This window comes from Chiloscyllium plagiosum, unplaced genomic scaffold (assembly GCF_037043375.1).
Source record: "Chiloscyllium plagiosum isolate Xiang-an unplaced genomic scaffold, Cpla_swu_hap1 HiC_scaffold_42, whole genome shotgun sequence".
NCBI lineage: Eukaryota > Metazoa > Chordata > Chondrichthyes > Orectolobiformes > Hemiscylliidae > Chiloscyllium > Chiloscyllium plagiosum.
Window position 1 is genome coordinate 13378735 of NW_028270180.1, and position 17542 is coordinate 13396276.

At 43.9% G+C, this 17542-nt stretch overlaps 1 protein-coding gene across 1 annotated transcript in view; it reads right to left on the reverse strand.

Annotated features, from left to right (window-relative positions):
• The window catches only part of LOC122542472 (potassium/sodium hyperpolarization-activated cyclic nucleotide-gated channel 3), a 451331-nt gene that overhangs the window by 367483 nt on the left and 66306 nt on the right, over positions 1 to 17542 (reverse strand). The gene's annotated exons all lie outside the window — the stretch shown is intronic.

Here is a 17542-nt window from a genome sequence, read left to right on the forward strand (position 1 = left end):
GCATGTGTATGTGTGTTTTAACCAGCTGAGCCAGAAGACACAAAACTCGTCTACATCGATGGACATTATTTTACTAGTTAGCTGTCAAGTATGTAACTGTCCTGTCAGGCTGGTTACCATGGTTGAAGCAGCAAAAATTACAACCTACAGGGTGAGACTGGATGGCACAGAAAGTGGAGCAACTGTTAGTGGCAGAAGAATTCTACAAACATCTTGAGGAACAGAGATCTCCTATTCTCACCCAATTTTTTTGACATGATTCCAGATCCAGACTGATGTAGTTGGCTCTTAATTGCCCTCTGAAAATGCTTAGAAAACCATTTAGTTCAAGGCAGGCTAGAGCTGGGAAACAAATGCTGGCCTGCCAGTGATGCCGACATGCCATGCAAGAATAAATAACAAGAACAGCACGAATGATCTGAATCTTTCTGTTGTTTGCAATCAACCAACGTACTTTTGCCCTGCACACATGTCTCGCCCCTCTTGATCAGACGAGTTGGGGGAGGAGATTGACAATCTCTCGGAGAGTAATCAGTCCAAAAGCAAAGGGCTGTCCAGCAATGGTCCAGGAACAAACCATTATTGGCTGATGGGCAAAGGAACACATGTAGCAGTAAACTAACACAAACAACCCCTACTCGGTGCAACACACTGGTGTAGGTGGATAATACACAACAGATACCAAGGTTGGTCATCTGTGAAAATACCAAAACTAGAACACTTGCTTTTTTATTTGTATGTGAAGGCTAATTACCATGTTTGTCTTTCCACATTACAACAGCAGCTACATACTTCATCATTCTGTAATCATGAAAGGTACTATCTAAACTCAAGTTCTTTCTTTCTGCGTAAATAATGATCAGTTACTTCAATAAAACTCTTGATTGCTACAGATGGTACAATTACTGTATGGATCTTCTTGCAACAGAAACATCCAGTTACCACAACATAGACATTAACAGACAGAAGCAAGGTCTATCCAGCCTGTTCCACATATACAACTCCACTCCACCTGAATCCTTGTGATCTCCTGGGAAAAAAATAAGGCTAATTTGGTGAAGAACGTCAAAGAATGTCATCCTCCAAACATTAAGCATTGTTCCACAAATGAATGAGTAGAGATCTTAAGAAAAGAATGTTCAGTATTGTGATTCGAAATGTCGACCTTGTGAAATGTGACATCCTAAAACAATAAAATTGTGAGATATGGTTCTGGAGGAGGATAAAATAGAATAGAATCCCTACAGTGTGGCTACAGGCCATTTGGCCCAACAAGACCACACCAACCTTCCGAAGAGTATCCCACCCAGACCTCTACCCTATTACTCTACATTTCCCATGACTAATGCACCTAACCTCCCTGGACACTATGGGCAATTTAGCATGGCCAGTTTAGCTAACCTGCACATCTTTGGATTGTGGGAGGTAACTGGAGCACTGGGAGGAAACCCAACTGACCCGGATGGAGTGGGTCAGTTGGAGAGAGCACAATCGCAATAAAGTTTTCAGAAGAGTTGAGGAGGAAAGCATCTTAATGAGAATCAAGAAAAGGACAGCAGGTTTGGATTGACCATAGTCTGAAGTATAACAACTTACTGAATGAGTTGGGGTTTTGAGAAAGTAGGGGAATGTGGGCCATGAAAATTAAGGGAAAGAGAATGGCTTTAGACAATTTGAAATTGGAGATTCCAATGAGCTCCTTCTTGTTTTATTTGTTCACAAGATGTGGGTGTTCCTGGCTAGATCAGCATTTATTGCCTAATTGCCAAGAGGATATTGCTATGGATCTGGAGCCACGTGTAGCCTAAAGCAGGTAAAGATGGTAGATTACTTTCACTAAAGGGCATTAATGAACCAAGTGGATTTTTGCAACAGCAATCACCATTAAGCCAGTTTTTCAGTCCCAATTGAATTGAATGCCAATTTCACCATCTCTCATGATGGGATTTGAACCCGTGCCTCCAAACCATTAACTTGAGACACTGGATTGCTAGTCTAATAACATTAACACAATGGCCTCCCCCTATAGGATTATGAAAGAGCAAGGCTTTAGGGTGTGGAGAAATAAATAGTGGCCTGTTCTGGGACAGATCACCATTTATATATGGGATCTCTCTCTGCCCAGCCCTCACATTCTATGCATTATATGCTGCCTGAATAAATATACAGTCTTCTCAGACCCTGAATGACAAGGGTTATGGCAAGAGATTTAGGCCAATAGCATTAGAAGTCAAGTGAAACTTATCTTGGAGCCACAAGTCACCACACATTCCAACTAAATTCCAGACGTCGAGGTGAGATTTATACTAATTAGTACTGACAGCTCCATTAATAGGATTTATCACTCATTATACACAAGAACATAAGCCACATAAGAACGAGGAGCAGGGGTAAGCCATCTGGCGCCACGAACCTGCTCCACCATTCAGTAAGATCATGACTCAGCTCCACTTATCTGCCCACTCACCATAATCCTTAATCCCTTTACTGTTCAAAAAACAATCTACCTATTTTTGTCTCAAAAACATTCAATGAGGTAGCCTCAACTATTTCACTGGGCAGCCATGATTAGGAGGTGCCGGTGTTGGACAGGGGTGGATAAAGTTAAAAATCACACAACACCAGGTTATAGTCCAACAGGTTTATTTGGAAGCACTAGCTTTCAGAGCACTACCTAACGAAGGAGCTCTGAAAACTAGTACTTCCGTATAAACCTGATGGACTACAATCCGGGTGTTGTGTGATTTTTAACTTTGTTCACTAAGCAGGGAATTCCACAGATTCACAAACCTTTTGGGGAAAGAAGTTCCTCCTCAGTTCAGTCTTAAACCTGTTCCCCTTTATTTTGAGTCTATGCTTCCCAATTCTAGTTCCGCCCGCCAGTGGGAACAACTTCCCTGCTGAGTATGCACTCCCCAGTCCTCCCACCCTCCAGCTAGAAACTAAAAGACAAGGATTAGCAACATTACAGTCAGAGTGGATACCTGGTGACACCAGCTGTCAGCTTACCCAGAACACTTCAATCTTGGAGACTCGGCACCAATGTCTAAGGGCACACTCGAGGGCAGTAGTCACACAAAATCCATGCCCATGAATGTGGTCATCCTACATGTACCAGTCACTCTGCTCTATCATTGCAACACTGCTGCTAAAACAAGCAGGGACAGGCACCCAACATATAGTTTGGACCAGGCTGCATCTCAAAGTTGTTCTGTCTTGCCTTATGTTGGGGAACAGAAGCAGGCAGTTTGTCATACTTTCCAGCAGTCATCAGCCAAGCGCATGGGCAATGTACTGCATTGGAACAGTGCTTTGTCAATCTCACACTTGACTTGGGCAGAAAACACGCATCAGCTAATTGCCCATGTCGCAAAGTTTAAGGGGGGTCATGCCCAGTCGTATCTGCTTGGGTTGCCTCTGGATGCTCTGGTCTACTCCTACCGTCCAAAGATGTGCCGGTTAGGTGGATTGGCCATGCTAAATTGCCCATAGTGTCCAGGGGTGCGTAGGCTGGGTGGATTAACCATGGGAAATGCAGGGTTAAAGGGGAGGAGGTGGGATGCTCTTCAGAAGGTTGGTATGGACTTGATGGGCCAAAAGGCTGGCTTCCACACTGTAGGAATGTTATGAATGTCAGTTGTATGTGCCACTTCTGTGTCCTGGGAAGGATTAGCTTGCTGTGCCATTACAGCACAAGAGTAGACTGCCATTTCTTGACTGGGTGCATCCTTGCAGTTTCAAGGTGGTGCTTGTGATGCCAGTATATCCCAGCAGTAGTGAGCATATCTGGCTACAGAAAATGGGAAGACCAGGCTGCTTAAAGCATGCACACCAACTTGATGGTTCCATAACAACTGAATGATCAGCACAGCACATCACATCAGACCATGAGTCCCAATGCATCCTAAGTGCACATCAATCATGAAGACTATCATTGCTTCATCCATTGTCAACAGGGCATATAATCCAATGATGTTCTCCTTGTCTGACAGTACCTATGGAAGGTCCACAGTGAAGGGAGAGTTTAGCCAGCATTCACCTCCTTTTCAGTCATTGCTACTAACCTCCACATTACTGAGATGACGATGTGAGATTTGCATGGTCAATCCATCTTTTATACCTAAGATGTTCTTCTGCATGCATTGCATATGGCCAAAGACGTGGTTGCAAATGAAATGTAGCAAGAGCTTGCTAATGCATCCTTCATGTATTTGACCCTGTAGTGTAATAACAACCAGCAAATGTGCTTTTGCCCAAAGTGAACCAGACTCGACCTGCCCTGGGCATTTGCATTTCACATCGAGAGAAAGGCAAGTGATGGAAGGGAATGCAGCTTGTGGTTGGGACAGCACGACACCAGGATCCACGTGGTTGTCAGGTAACATCCCCCAGAGCCTCCAAGTACCTCATTTAACCTGACAGCACCACACTTGCAACTGTCCTCCTAACTCACATTGCATCTTAGTAATCCTCACTCTGTGGAGATCACAATGGTAATCACTGCCAATAAATGCTCTCACATAGCCCACCAAGCCCTCCAATGCTATTCAGCACACCCTCCCTTGAGACTGTAAGATGTGGGAGCTGATGGAGGCCATTTGGCCCATTTAATCTACTCTGCCAGTGAATGCGATTATGGCTGATCTGACCAGCCTCAACTCCACTTTCTTCATTTCTCCCCATAACCTTTGATTCTGTTGCTGATTAGATACTTATCTATCTATCCCCTTCATGTTTCCTCCCCGTCGCCATCCTAGCAAGTTGAATATTAGTGAGGCAAGTTGCAGCATCGATATGACATTTGAAAAGCTATAATCCTCCTTCACTGACAGCTGACCACTGCCAAGTGAGTAACTCGTCTTGTGCTCATGCTTGGCAAATCATTAAAAGATATGGTGAGTTGCTCTTGACCTCAACATAGCTCTTGCCAGATTCTGCCAAAATGTAGCCCTGGCCTACAACACTCAGGACCCTAAACGATTCTGCCCAATGTTTCTTCTTGGTGTCCCTGATAGGTTGTGATTTCACTTTCCATTTTCTTAGGGTGACATGGTGACTCAGTGGTTAGCACTATTGCCTCACAGCACCAGGGACTTGGGTTCGACATTACTCTTGGGTGACTGTTTGCGTGGGAGTTTGTATGTTCTCCCCACATTGGGTGCACTTGTTTCCTCCCACAATCCAAAGACACGCAGGTTAGGTGGATTGGCCATGCTAAATTACCCACATTATCCAGGGATGTGCAGGCTAGGTGGGTTAGCCATGGGGAAATGCAGGGTTATAGGGATGGGATGGGTCTGGATCAGATGCTTTTCAGAAGGTCGGTGTTGGGCTGAATGGCCTGCCTCCATACTATAGGCATTCTACAATTAACTGTACACTCTTTGTTGTTTGATGAAGCGATTAGAGCAGTTTGTGAACTATGAAGTTGGGAAGCATTTTATAGCAGGTCAATAGTTTTGCTTCCCCATTACTTCTCAGTAGATGGGATCATCAACTTTAATTTCACTTGGTTGAGTTTGATTTTTCACTCCTGATAGCATCCTACGTGACTCATAACGCATGTCATTGCAGTCAGAGCTGCCAGCAATCAGGCTTCATTTTCTGCCACTGATTAATATGCAAATATTACATGACAACCCAAAATGCATTATTTTATGAAGTTAGCTTGCTATTAGCTGGAGGAATCGCAAAGTGGCAAGTTGAATGGCAAATTAACAACTTCCTCCACGTTTTTGAAACACTGACATGTGGCAACTTCCCAGTCTGGGAGTCAACAAGTCAGCTTAATAATTTTTAGAGGGTCCGACTGAGCTTTCAGCAACTTGTACTGGACACTAAAAGAAGCCGTGATTTGGAAAATATGGGACCAAAATCCAAGTAACGATCAAAGGGAGTCCACACAACTGCCGATATTACAATCCATCTGGTTCACCTTTAGGGAAGGAAATTGCCATCCTTACCTGGTCTGGCCGACATGTGACTCCAGACCCACAGCAAAGTGGTTGACTCTTAACTGCCTTCCGGGCAATTAGGGATGGGCAATAAGTAACGGCCAAGCTAGTGACGTCCATGTATCATGAATGAATTAAGAAAAATCTCAATCTTGAACTAACCTATGCGACTTGGTAATTACTGGAAAGAGCTATTTGTACCAAATGATCACTTTTTTTTGTGTATGGACAGTTCATCAATCCATTGAATTTAATCAAAGTGCCTTGGGCACTTGTGGTGCAGTGGTAATGTCCCTAACTCTGGGTCAGGAGACCTGTGTCAAAGTCCCGTCTACTGGGTCTAGAGGTTGTCATAACACATCAGAACAGGGTGATTTTAAAATAGTGATTTCCACCATCCTATTGGGAGCAGGAAAGCCATCATCTTTTAACCAGGAACAAATTACTCGGTAACAATCATTCCAGCATCCACAATTCTTTTTGTTTAAATGACCATAGTTATCTTCCCAGTTGTTATGTTTCAATGCTGTTTAACGCAACAGTTCATTAATTATAAACGAAGTGGACTCATAAAACTGTCAAGCGTGCTTCACTTGATAGCACCCTTGCCTCTGGGTTCAAATCCCACTCCAGGATTTGAATGCACCAGTGTCAAGGATGACCGCAGTGCAATACAGAAGGAGTGCTGCAGTGTCAGGGATGTCATCTTTCTGATGAGATGACACGTTAAGCTGAGGTCCCTTGTGTCCATTCACACACAAATGTCAGAAAAAATTCCATGGCACTATTTCAACAGAAAGTAGTCATGTTATCCCCAGTACCCTGACCAATACTGATGCCTCCACTATTATCACAGAAGTAGATTAGTTGGTTACTGGTACATTACTGATTGAGAGAGTTTGTGGGCTACCAGTTTTCTCTCATTATTATGGCAACTATATTTCATTGGCTGAGCCCCTTGTGTTACATCAGCAGTGTACCTACTCGTAGACCCAGGTTCAAGTCCCAACCTGCTCCAAAGGTCTGTAATAATATCACTGAACAGGTCGATAAGAAAATATCTACTTCCTTGGCTGTTAACTGCTTTGTGTCGAGAGTGTGGTGCTGAAAAAGCACAGCAGGTCAGGCAGCATCCGAGGGCAAAAATTCTTCATCAGGAATGAGGGCCCAGAGCCTCAGGGGTGGAGAGGTAAATGGGAGGTGGTGGGGCTTGGGCTGGGGGTAAGGTAGCTAAGAGTGCAATAAGTGGATGGCGGTGGGGGTAAAGGTGATAGGTCGGAGGGGAAGGTGGAGTGGATAAGTGGGAAGGAAAATGGACAGATTGGACAGGTCATGAGGGTGGTGCTGATCCAGAAGGTTGGAACTGGGATAAGATGGGGGGAGGGGAAATGAGGAAACCAGTGAAATTCACATTGATGCCATGGGGTTGGACGGTCCTGAGGCGGAAGATGAGGCGTTCTTCCTCTTAGCGTCAGGTGGTTAGGGAGTGGCAATGGAGGAGGCCCAGGGCCTGCATGTCCTCAGCGGAATAGGAGGGAGAGTTGAAGTATTTGGCCATGGGGTGGTGGGGTTGGTTGGTACGGGTGATGAGGTTATGTACGGTCTGGGAGATGATGGTTTGGTGATGGGAGGTGAGGTCATGGTCAAAGGGGTGGTAGGAGGAGGTATCTTCAAGTTGGAAACCATACACAACCTCATCATCTCAGGGGATCTCCCACCCGCAGCTTCCAACCTCATAGTTCAGGAACCCCACACCACCCGATTCTACCTCCTACCCAAGATCCACAAGCCTGACCATCCCGGCTGACCTAACGTCTCAGCCTGCTCCTGCCCCTCTGAATTTATCTACACCTACCTCGATACTGTCCTATCCCCAAGGGCCAGGAACTCCCCACATATGTTCGGGATACTACCCACGCCCGCCACCTCCTCCAAGACTTCCGTTTCCCTGGCCCCCAATGTCTCATCTTTACCATGGGCATCCAGTCCCTCTACACCTCCATCCGCCATGACCAGGGCCTCCAAGCCCTCCGCTTCTTCCTCTCCCAACATCCCCACCAGTACCCTTCCACTGACACTCAAATTTGTTTGGCTTAACTGGTCCTCACCCTCAACAATTTCTCTTTCGAATCCTTCCAATTCCTCCACATGAAAGGGGGTAACCATGGGCACCCACATAGGCCCCAGCTATGCCTGCCTCTTTGTCGGCCAACTGGAACAGTCTATCTTCCGCAGTTACACCGGCACCACTCTCCATGTCTTCCTCCGCCACATTGATGACATCATCGGTGCCACCTCATGCTCCCACGAGGAGGTTGAACAGTTCATCAACTTCACTAACACATTCCACCCTGACCTTAAATTCCACAGGACTATCTCTGACACCTCCCCCCCTTCCTGGACCTCTCCATCTCCATCAACAGTGACCGACTCAACACTGACATTTTTTACAAACCCACCGACTCCCACAGGTACCTGGATTACACCTCCTCCCACCCTGCCTCCTGCAAAAATGCTATCCCTTATTCCCAATTCCTCAGCCTCCACCGCATCTGCTCCCAGGAGGACCAGTTCCACCAAAGAACACACCAGATGGCTTTCTTCCTTAAAGGCTGCAATTTCCCCTCCCATGTGGTTGATGATGCCCTCCAGTGCATCTCATATGCTTCCCGCATCTCCGCCCTTCAACCCCACCCCAACCGCAACAAGGACAGAATCCACCACCCCCAGTCCTCACCTTCTACCCCACCAACCTCCATATACATTGCATCATCCTTCGCCATTTCCATCACTTAAAAATGGACCCCACCACCAGAAATATATTTCCCTCCCCACCCCTATCCACTTTCTGTAAAGACCGTTCCCTCTGGGACTACCTGGTCAGGTCCACGGCCCCCAACAATCCACCCTCCTGTCCTGGCAGCTTCCCCTGCCACCACAGGAAATGCGAAAACTGCTCCCACACCTCCTCCCTCACCTCCAAGGCCCCAAAGGAGCCTTCCACATCCATCAAAGTTTCACCTGTACATCCACACATTCATTTATTGTATCCGTTGCTTCCAATGCGGTCTCCCCTACATTGGGGAGACAGGACGCCTACTCACAGACCGCTTCAGAGATCATCTCGAGGACACCTGCACCGACCAACCCCACCGCCTCTTGGCCGAACACTTCAACTCCCCGTCCGACTCCGCCGAGGACATACAGGTACTGGGCCTCCTCCCTCTCCACTCCCTTACCAGTTTCCTCATTTCCCCAACCCACACCTTATCCCAATTCCAACCTTCCAGCTCCACACCGCCCTCATGACCTGTCCCACCTGTCCATCTTCCTTCCCACCTATCCACTCCACCCTCCCCTCCGACCTATCACCTTTACCCCCACCTCCATTCATCTATTGCACTCTCAGCTACCTCTCCCAGCCCCACACCCCCCTCCCATTTATCTCTCCACCCCCGAGGCTCCCAGCCTCATTCATGATGAAGGGCTTTTGCCCAAAACGTCGATTCTCCTGCTCCTCGGATACTGCCTGACCTGCTGTGCTTTTCCAGCACCACACTCTCGACTCTAATCTCCGGCATTTGCAGTCCTCACTTTCGCCTGTTAATTGCTTTGTGACATTCTACTGTTATGGAAGATTTGTTGAAATACAAAGATCCTTCTTCCATTTTAACGCACAAATATTAAATGCTGTGGATGCTAGAGATCTGAAAAAGGTGCAGAAAGTGCAGGAGAAACTCAGCAGGTCTGACTGCAGGGTGAAGGCGAATATAGCTCTTGAGAAAGTCACAACGGACTCAAAACGTTAACTCTGTTTCTCTCTTCACAGGCGTTGCCAGACCTGCTGGGTTTCTCCAGCAACGTCTGTTTGTGTCTCACTCAATTAGTTTCTGCCTTACTCTATGGTTGCTCACCCTTGCTTGCTTTTAGTGGGTTTTACTAACAACGTCAGAAGAATATTCCACAGTCACCATTCGGGAAATGAGTGGCCCCTGCACCAAAGTAGAATTATTTGCAATGGCAAATTAATGATCCAAGAGGGCAGTGGAGCTAGACCCTTCAGCTGGAGCTCATCAGATCCGCCATTTATTTTTCTTTTTTGTTCCTTTTTGTGGATTTTTTTCTTGTCCTCTCTTCTTTCTTCTCGGTGACATCCTGAGCACCCGGCCTCAGAGCAGACTCGGACTCCAGGCCTCAGTGCTGACTCAATGAGGGTGGGGCAACATGAATTAGCTCTTGTGGAGCATAAAGCACCATTCAGAGCAGTCACTCTGCTAGGTAACAGCAACATGCATTGGTATAGCACCTTTAATGTAGTTAAAGTGTCCCAAGACACTTCACAAGACTGATATCAAGCAAAGTTTGATATACAGCCATGTCGTAGCCATTAAGACAGATGACTGAAGGTTGGGGAAAGAGGCAAGTTTTATACCAAAACCATGGAAGTGCAAGGAACAGAGAAAGATAAGAAAATGAAGCGGGGGAAGGCCATATAATCAGATCTGTCATTTGACAAAATCATCACTGGGCCTCAACTCTGTGGAACAGAATGCCAACAGTCACTATTCTCTGAAAGAAGATCTTCCTCCTTGTCTCCTTCTGAAATGGGAGTGTTTTTTTTAAAGCTGGCTCGTTCTACATTCTCCCTAACCCTAATGTCTTCTTAGCATCTGTCCTGTTAAGCCCACTCAGAATCTTCAATAAAACGACAATGCACCTTGAAAATAAAAATATTCTTCTGAGCCGCTCAGTTGTAAAAATAATTGAGAGTGTAGATTTGGTGATTAAATTTGCCTCATGACTCAACGGATAGGCCGTTGCTCTTTAAGTTTCTGCAATTGATTAATATTCAGCTGCACAATGTAAATTTATGGCACAGAAATATTTCATTTAATCATGTCATAGAGTCATATAGCCCAGAAACGGAACCTTCCAGTCCATGCTGTGTTGGTAAGCAGTTACTTTATCTCAATTGGGACTGTACTATGTCCTCTGCATTGTGAATCACTGGGGCAAATGAATATCTGGGGGTGGGGTGTGAGGCAAGATTTCCTCCCTTCCCATGTGCAGTGAACACAGCAACCTATAGGAATCAGTAACTGATAAAAGACTGATCTCCATCTCGTACCATCCTGTTAGTTCAATCACACAACGATGGCGTTGTGATGAGCTCCTATTGATTAGTGTCTCTCCAACCCAGACAGGAGTCAAGGGCTCAGTTACAGAAAGCTTCGAGAACCGTTGTTCCAAAATTGGCTGCTCTTCAAAACATGTTACCAGTTTATCGGGCAGCAGTTAAGGAGATCCAAAAGCAGTGCCCTCTCCTAAACCAATCTGCCCAGCACCAAGCTGCCCAATCCTCAAAACCGACTCTGCTGATTGGTTGCTTGCAGGCCTGGCACCAAAAGTTGAACTAAGTCCTCTGCTTGGAACTCAATTATGGCAAAAGGCTTTAGGAATGTTCTCAACACACTTCCGAACACGTCAAATATCTCTCTGCCTTGTGGGACCCTCTGGCTTGTAATCACCCAGTATGGGGAAGGTTTATTCCAGAAGGTGCAGAACACATCAAGAGATTGAATTAGAAACATGAAGCCAAGGTGTTTGGGAGGGGTGCTACAGGGGGCAACAGGGGGCAGGATCTGCAGATTGTGCATTGGGCTTAGAACTCTCAAATCAGAGTGAAAGTAAATCCTTCTCGATCTCTTATTAGTCATCTACCATTTGAAATGAGAAGAAATGTGATTGCTATTGACCAGAAACTGAATTGACCCAGCCATGTAAATGCTGTGGCTACAAGACCAGGTCAGAGGCTAAGAATCCTGCAGAAAGTAACTCATTTCCTTGCTCCCCAAAGCCTGTCCAAGACCTACAATGTGACTGTCGGTCTTGGACAGGCTTGAAGAAGCAAGGAAATGTGATTGTAGGTCTTGCCTGGATTATTACAGCTTTGACAGTACTCAAAAAACTTGACACCATCTAGGATGAAAGAAAAAGCAGCCCACGTAAATGTTTGTGGATGTGGTCCCATTAACTCACTCCACCACTGATGCTCAGCATCTACAATGTGTATCATCTACAACATACATTGAAAAAGAGGCTCCTTTGTTGGCAACTTTGAAATCTACAAACAAAATACCATCTGGAAGAACAAAGGAAACAGACATATAGGAACACCACCAGATGCAAGCTCCCCACTAAGGCACTCACCATTCTGACTATGAAATATATTGCCATTCCTTCAATGTCACAGGGTCATAATCCTGACAGTGCCTCACGAACAGCACTGTGGCTGTACCTACACAAAATAGACTGGCATGATTCAAGAAAGCAGCGCAGCACCAATGGATAGTCCCAGCTAGCTTTCCTTCAATAAATTAGAAAGAAAATTGACTCACAAGGGGTAGGACTGTTTTGTCGATATTTCTTAATTCCAATATCAAGATGATTTTGTCGATTATGTTAGTTCTTTTGCTTAATGCTTTGGTAGTGTTGGAAATTATTTTCTGAAGTGGTCAGAACCAATATCTGTTATCAGCCAGATTCTGGAGTAGAGTGGTGCTGGAAAAGCAGCCATTTCATTCTTTCAGTGTTGTTGAAACGTATGGAACACATAGGCTACATTAAACTGCAGAAGTATGATACAGAAAGTGTCTTATTTTCCATTCACACCTTGACACCACACTTTCCTTGTAAGCAATTTCACAAGTGTCCTTCAACCAACGTTTCGCCCTCAGGGACTTCTTTTTTCATAAATACCACAACTTGTGTCAAAAGCCAGGGTGTACAATTAATGTAATTGCCTTAATGCTGCAGTCAGAGTGAGTGCACTGTACAAACATTTCCGGGAAACAGCAACATGAATCTCTCTTCCAGAACTTTAAAATGATTGTACACTTCTGAATTACATAGAGACATAGAAAATAGGAACAGGAGTAGGCCATTTGGCCCTTCAAGCCATTCAATATGATCACGGCTAATTTAAATCTTCTGGGTTGGTGGCACAACTGGTGAGTCAGAGCACATGAGCAGCAATTATGAGAATTAATTTTAAAAGCTATCTTCAGATAAGATTAGATGGCACAATGGTCGGTACTGATGCCTCACAGCACCAGGGATCTGAATTCAATTCCATCCCCAGGCGATTGTCAGTGTGATTGCTTCTGTCTGCATGGGCTTCCTCCCACAGTCCAAAGATGCGCAGGTTAGGTGGATTGGCCATGTTGAAAATTGCCCTGTAGCATCCAGTGAGGTGAAGCGCAGGTTAGGTGGATTGGCCATGCTGAAAGTTGCCCTGTAGCATCCGGTGAAGTGATGCGCAGGTTAGGTGGATTGGCCATGCTGAAAATTGCCCTGTAGCATCCAGTGAGGTGGGTTAAGCCTTGGTTTAAAAGCAAAACCACGAGAGGGTCGATGTAGACTGAATAGTATTGTTCTGCACCGCTGGCATTCTATGATTCTACAAACTTTCATGTCCAGCCTTTCTATCAAATTATTATTCTTTACTTCAAAGGGAAAAGTGAGAACACAAGAGAGAAACTGAGATGAAAGCGTACGTGATCTGTCATAATTTGGACAGCGGTGATTTCCACCCAAAGATTGTCAAACCTTTTTGAGCAGCACATTACTTAAAAAACTAGTAGCCTTGACCAAGACCCCTAATGCTGGGCACTATCAATGTTGAAACAGAAGATGCAATAAATTTTAATGTATTGATTAAGTACTGGATATAAGTTTACTCGCTGAGCAGGAATTATCAGCAGTGCTTCATCCAGAGGCTCACTGAAGATGTTACCTAGTATGGTGATGAAACATCTGGAAATGAACCTCCCAGCTCAGTGAGCAAACTTACATCCAGAATCTCAACCTGAACTAAAAATCCTCTCAAAACTTGTGTTGATTAAGTGCATTTAAGTTTAGTTTTCTTCCGTAATATTATTGAATTCAATGTGAGGGATAATAGTGCTAGAAATGGAGCTTTGATCATTTTAGGAATCCCAGGGTATATCATCGACCTACTGTCCTGACTTAAACTGTGTTACAGATTGTAACTGTTATGTAAACTCTGTCTAATTTTGAATTCTGTTGAATTCTATAGAAATAAAGCTGCAACAGCCTATAGAATACCAAAATAAATATCAATCCTTTAGGCGCCTGTTAAATTTACAAACCAACTAGGCATATTCTGTAGTTACAACCTCTTAAAAAGGCACAATCATTCTTGGATTAATAGATCTATTGCTGAGCTGAATCTGAAAAGGCTTTTGAAACTCCACCAAACTGACACAGGAGGTAGGCCATTCGACCCTTTGAACCAGCTCTGCCTTTTGTGACGATGCTATGGTTTTAAGAGGGGTACTTGGTCCTGCTTTTTTTGATGAAGAGGTGAGATAGAGGTACTGAGCTCTCTATTTAAATACAATAAAGGTAACAACTTTTGAGGCTTTTTTAAAATAGTTGGAGTAATAGAAGCGGCCTGAATGAGTAAGGGGCAAGCTCTCACAGAACTAGGGTTTTTAGTGTTAGATTTTTAGTAGCAGTTGCCGGGTTTTGAAGCTGGGTTTGGAAGCTACAGTACATCTCTCCCTGCTACTCTCTCTCTCTCTCTCAAATTATTCCCTTGATCTTCTTTCCTTCTGGACTAGATAACTGCCTGTGAGACAATCTATTTTACTGAATTTGCCTTTGCCTAGGATGTGTCTATGGGATGTTACTGTATTGTAACAGTTATTGCTTAGTAGTTAAATAATCTATTATTCTGTTAAGCTTTCCAATAGAGTGTTATTCCAATTCTTTCTTTTGTTGTATTTTAACCATAGTGTATCAACAATGTGTGTTTTGCTTCAAATCTGGTAGTTTGACCAATCAAATTGCATCTAGAACACTACACTTGACACTCGCCTTTAAAATAAGAAAAAGTTAGGGTCTCGGCTACCTTCTTCATACATTTTGAGGGGGTTTGGTTTCTTCCATAACACTTTCAACAGCTGATTATCCTACTCATTTCCCTGTTCCAGGTTTCTCCTTCAGGCCCTGAGAACTATATTTAAGTCCTTCTTGGAAATATCCAACGTTTTAGCTTCAACATCTTTCTGTGGTACAGAAGTTTACACGCTCATCAGTTTCTGGGTGAGAGAATTTCTCCTCCTCCAAGCTCTAAATGATTGACCCTGTATCCTTAGACTCTGACTCCTAGTTCTGGACTCCCTGGTCATCAGAGACATCTTCCTACATTTATTCTGTAGAATCTGGTTAGGATTTTATAGGTAGCTGTGTGGTAGCCCCTCATGCTTCTAAGAATACAGCTTGACAAGTCTCTTTTCATATGATAGTCCCACCAAGTATTCATAATGATTATAACAGCCATAACAAAAGATCCTAGCCACGTTGTCCGAAACTGACAGACACCATTTCCATTTCAAAGCAGAGTTCCTATCATCAATAGAAAGAAGCAGGTGCATAGATTTAAAAAAAAACTTTCAAAAGTAGTTTTGTTTGTTGAAAACACACAGAATTGACAATTGATTTAAATAACTGCACAAAATATTGCAGCAGAGACTGTTAGGTTTTTTAAAATGTTAACACATTATGACACTTCCTTCAATGGGGAAAAAAATATTGTGACAAATGACAACGCTTAGAAAATGGTGCCCAATGCCATCATTATGGTCTCAGTGACAAGGAGAGACTGGATAGACTGGGTTTGTTTTCTTTGGAGCACAGGAAACTGAAGGGATATCTTACTGGAGTGTACAAAATTATGACAGGGCAGATTGTGAGGATCTTTTCCCCAGGGCAGGTGGATCTAAGACCAGATAGCCCAAGTTTAAGGTGAGGGGTTGGTTGTTCAGAGAACCAGCATGGACCAGCTTGGGTTGCAGGGCCTGTCTCCATGTTATAGGACTCTATGACTCTGTGACCCAGATGGTGGTAGAAATATGGAACGTGCTGTCTGAGAGGGTGGTGGAGGCAAGTTCTCTCACAATATCTAAGCAGCATCTGGATGAGCACTTAAAATGCCAGGGCATCATCAGCGATAGACAAGGTGCAGGTAAATGTTATTAGTGTACTTTGGTGTTTATTGATCAGTTTAGACATGGTGGGCCGAAGGGCCTGTTTCTATGAAGAATGATTCTGTGACTCAGTGACAAGTATCAACCTATCTTTTTGGGACTCACCCCCACAATGAATAATTGTATTAAAAACACATCCAGTCATCAATTTAAAAATGATAATGTCAAGGTAGCAAACATTTTGCATGGATTCCCTCACCCCTCAAGCCTCTCTCAGCGGTCACAAACTCTTCAAGGAAGTACTCGTTTTGGGGGTCATTCCAAAACCCACACCAGAACATTAAAAATGCGTGCTGGAAGAAACGCAATTTCTTTTTTAGTGATCCTCTTGTGGGGTGTTAGAGCGAGGAAGGCCATCAAAAAATGATTTATGTTCAGTGCTTTGCGTTTAGATTCACACCTCCATAGAGAGACAAAATCCCAACTCCAAATATGACCATAGTAGCTGGGGGATTTGAATGCATTTAATTAAATAAATCTGGCTGGCATTAGTTTCATGGTTGTCATGTCAACCTGGTTATCATGAAAACTCATCAGATTTGCTAATATCCTTTTGGGAAGGATGTCTGTCATCTTCACCCAGTCTAGTCTAAGTGATCCACAGGAATGTGTTTGACACTTAACAATAAAGGCTAACAAGTTGCATTCAGCCGCATTCAGTGCTACAGCGTTTGTATTCCTGTCAAGGAATAGAATCTTTCAGAGAATTGGTAATCGTCCTAATGTCTTCTTGTGGAATATTTAAGGAAAGTTGAATAATTTGACAGTTTACCGTTGTTAAAAATGTAAACAGATTCAGCATCATTTCCTTAATGCAGAACTAATCGACAGGAAGAACAGCTCACTGCATACATAATGAAAAATCAACAGTATTAAATGCTTATTATGACTGGAGACTAAAAAAAAACACAGTTGTTGCACTTAGAAATCTGTGTAAATTATAACTAGGGATTAATAAAAAGACATAACATGTTTCATTATTACTCCAATTTAAACTTGAAATGTATTGTCCTAGGAAGAGACTTCTTGCTGTAAATGGGAATTACGTTATATATTTGCTACACTGGGTCATTTGTGTATTGCTTTATGCAGTAATATTAATGCGGACCTTACGCAAATCTTTCCAATCAGGTTTTTGCATTGAATAGTCAAAAAGACATTTGTAAAACAAAAATATTACACTTCACTTTCTCGAATGTACCAGACTGCACTTTATATTTATGGGTCTTGCATGACCTCTTATAACTTCACCTAGGTCAGCAAAGACATTGGGATGACGTGGTGGCTCAATGGTTAGCACTGCTACCTCAAAGTGCCAGGGAGCCAGTTTCGATCCCAGTTTCAAGCGACTGTCCGTGTGGAATTTGCACATTCTCCCTGTGTCTGGGCGCTCCGGTTTCCTCCCACAGTCCAAAAATGTGCTGGTTAGCTGGATTGGTCATTGCTAATTCCCCATAGTGCCCAGGGATGTGCAGGCTAAATGGGTTAACTGTAGGAAACAGAGAATTGTAGGTA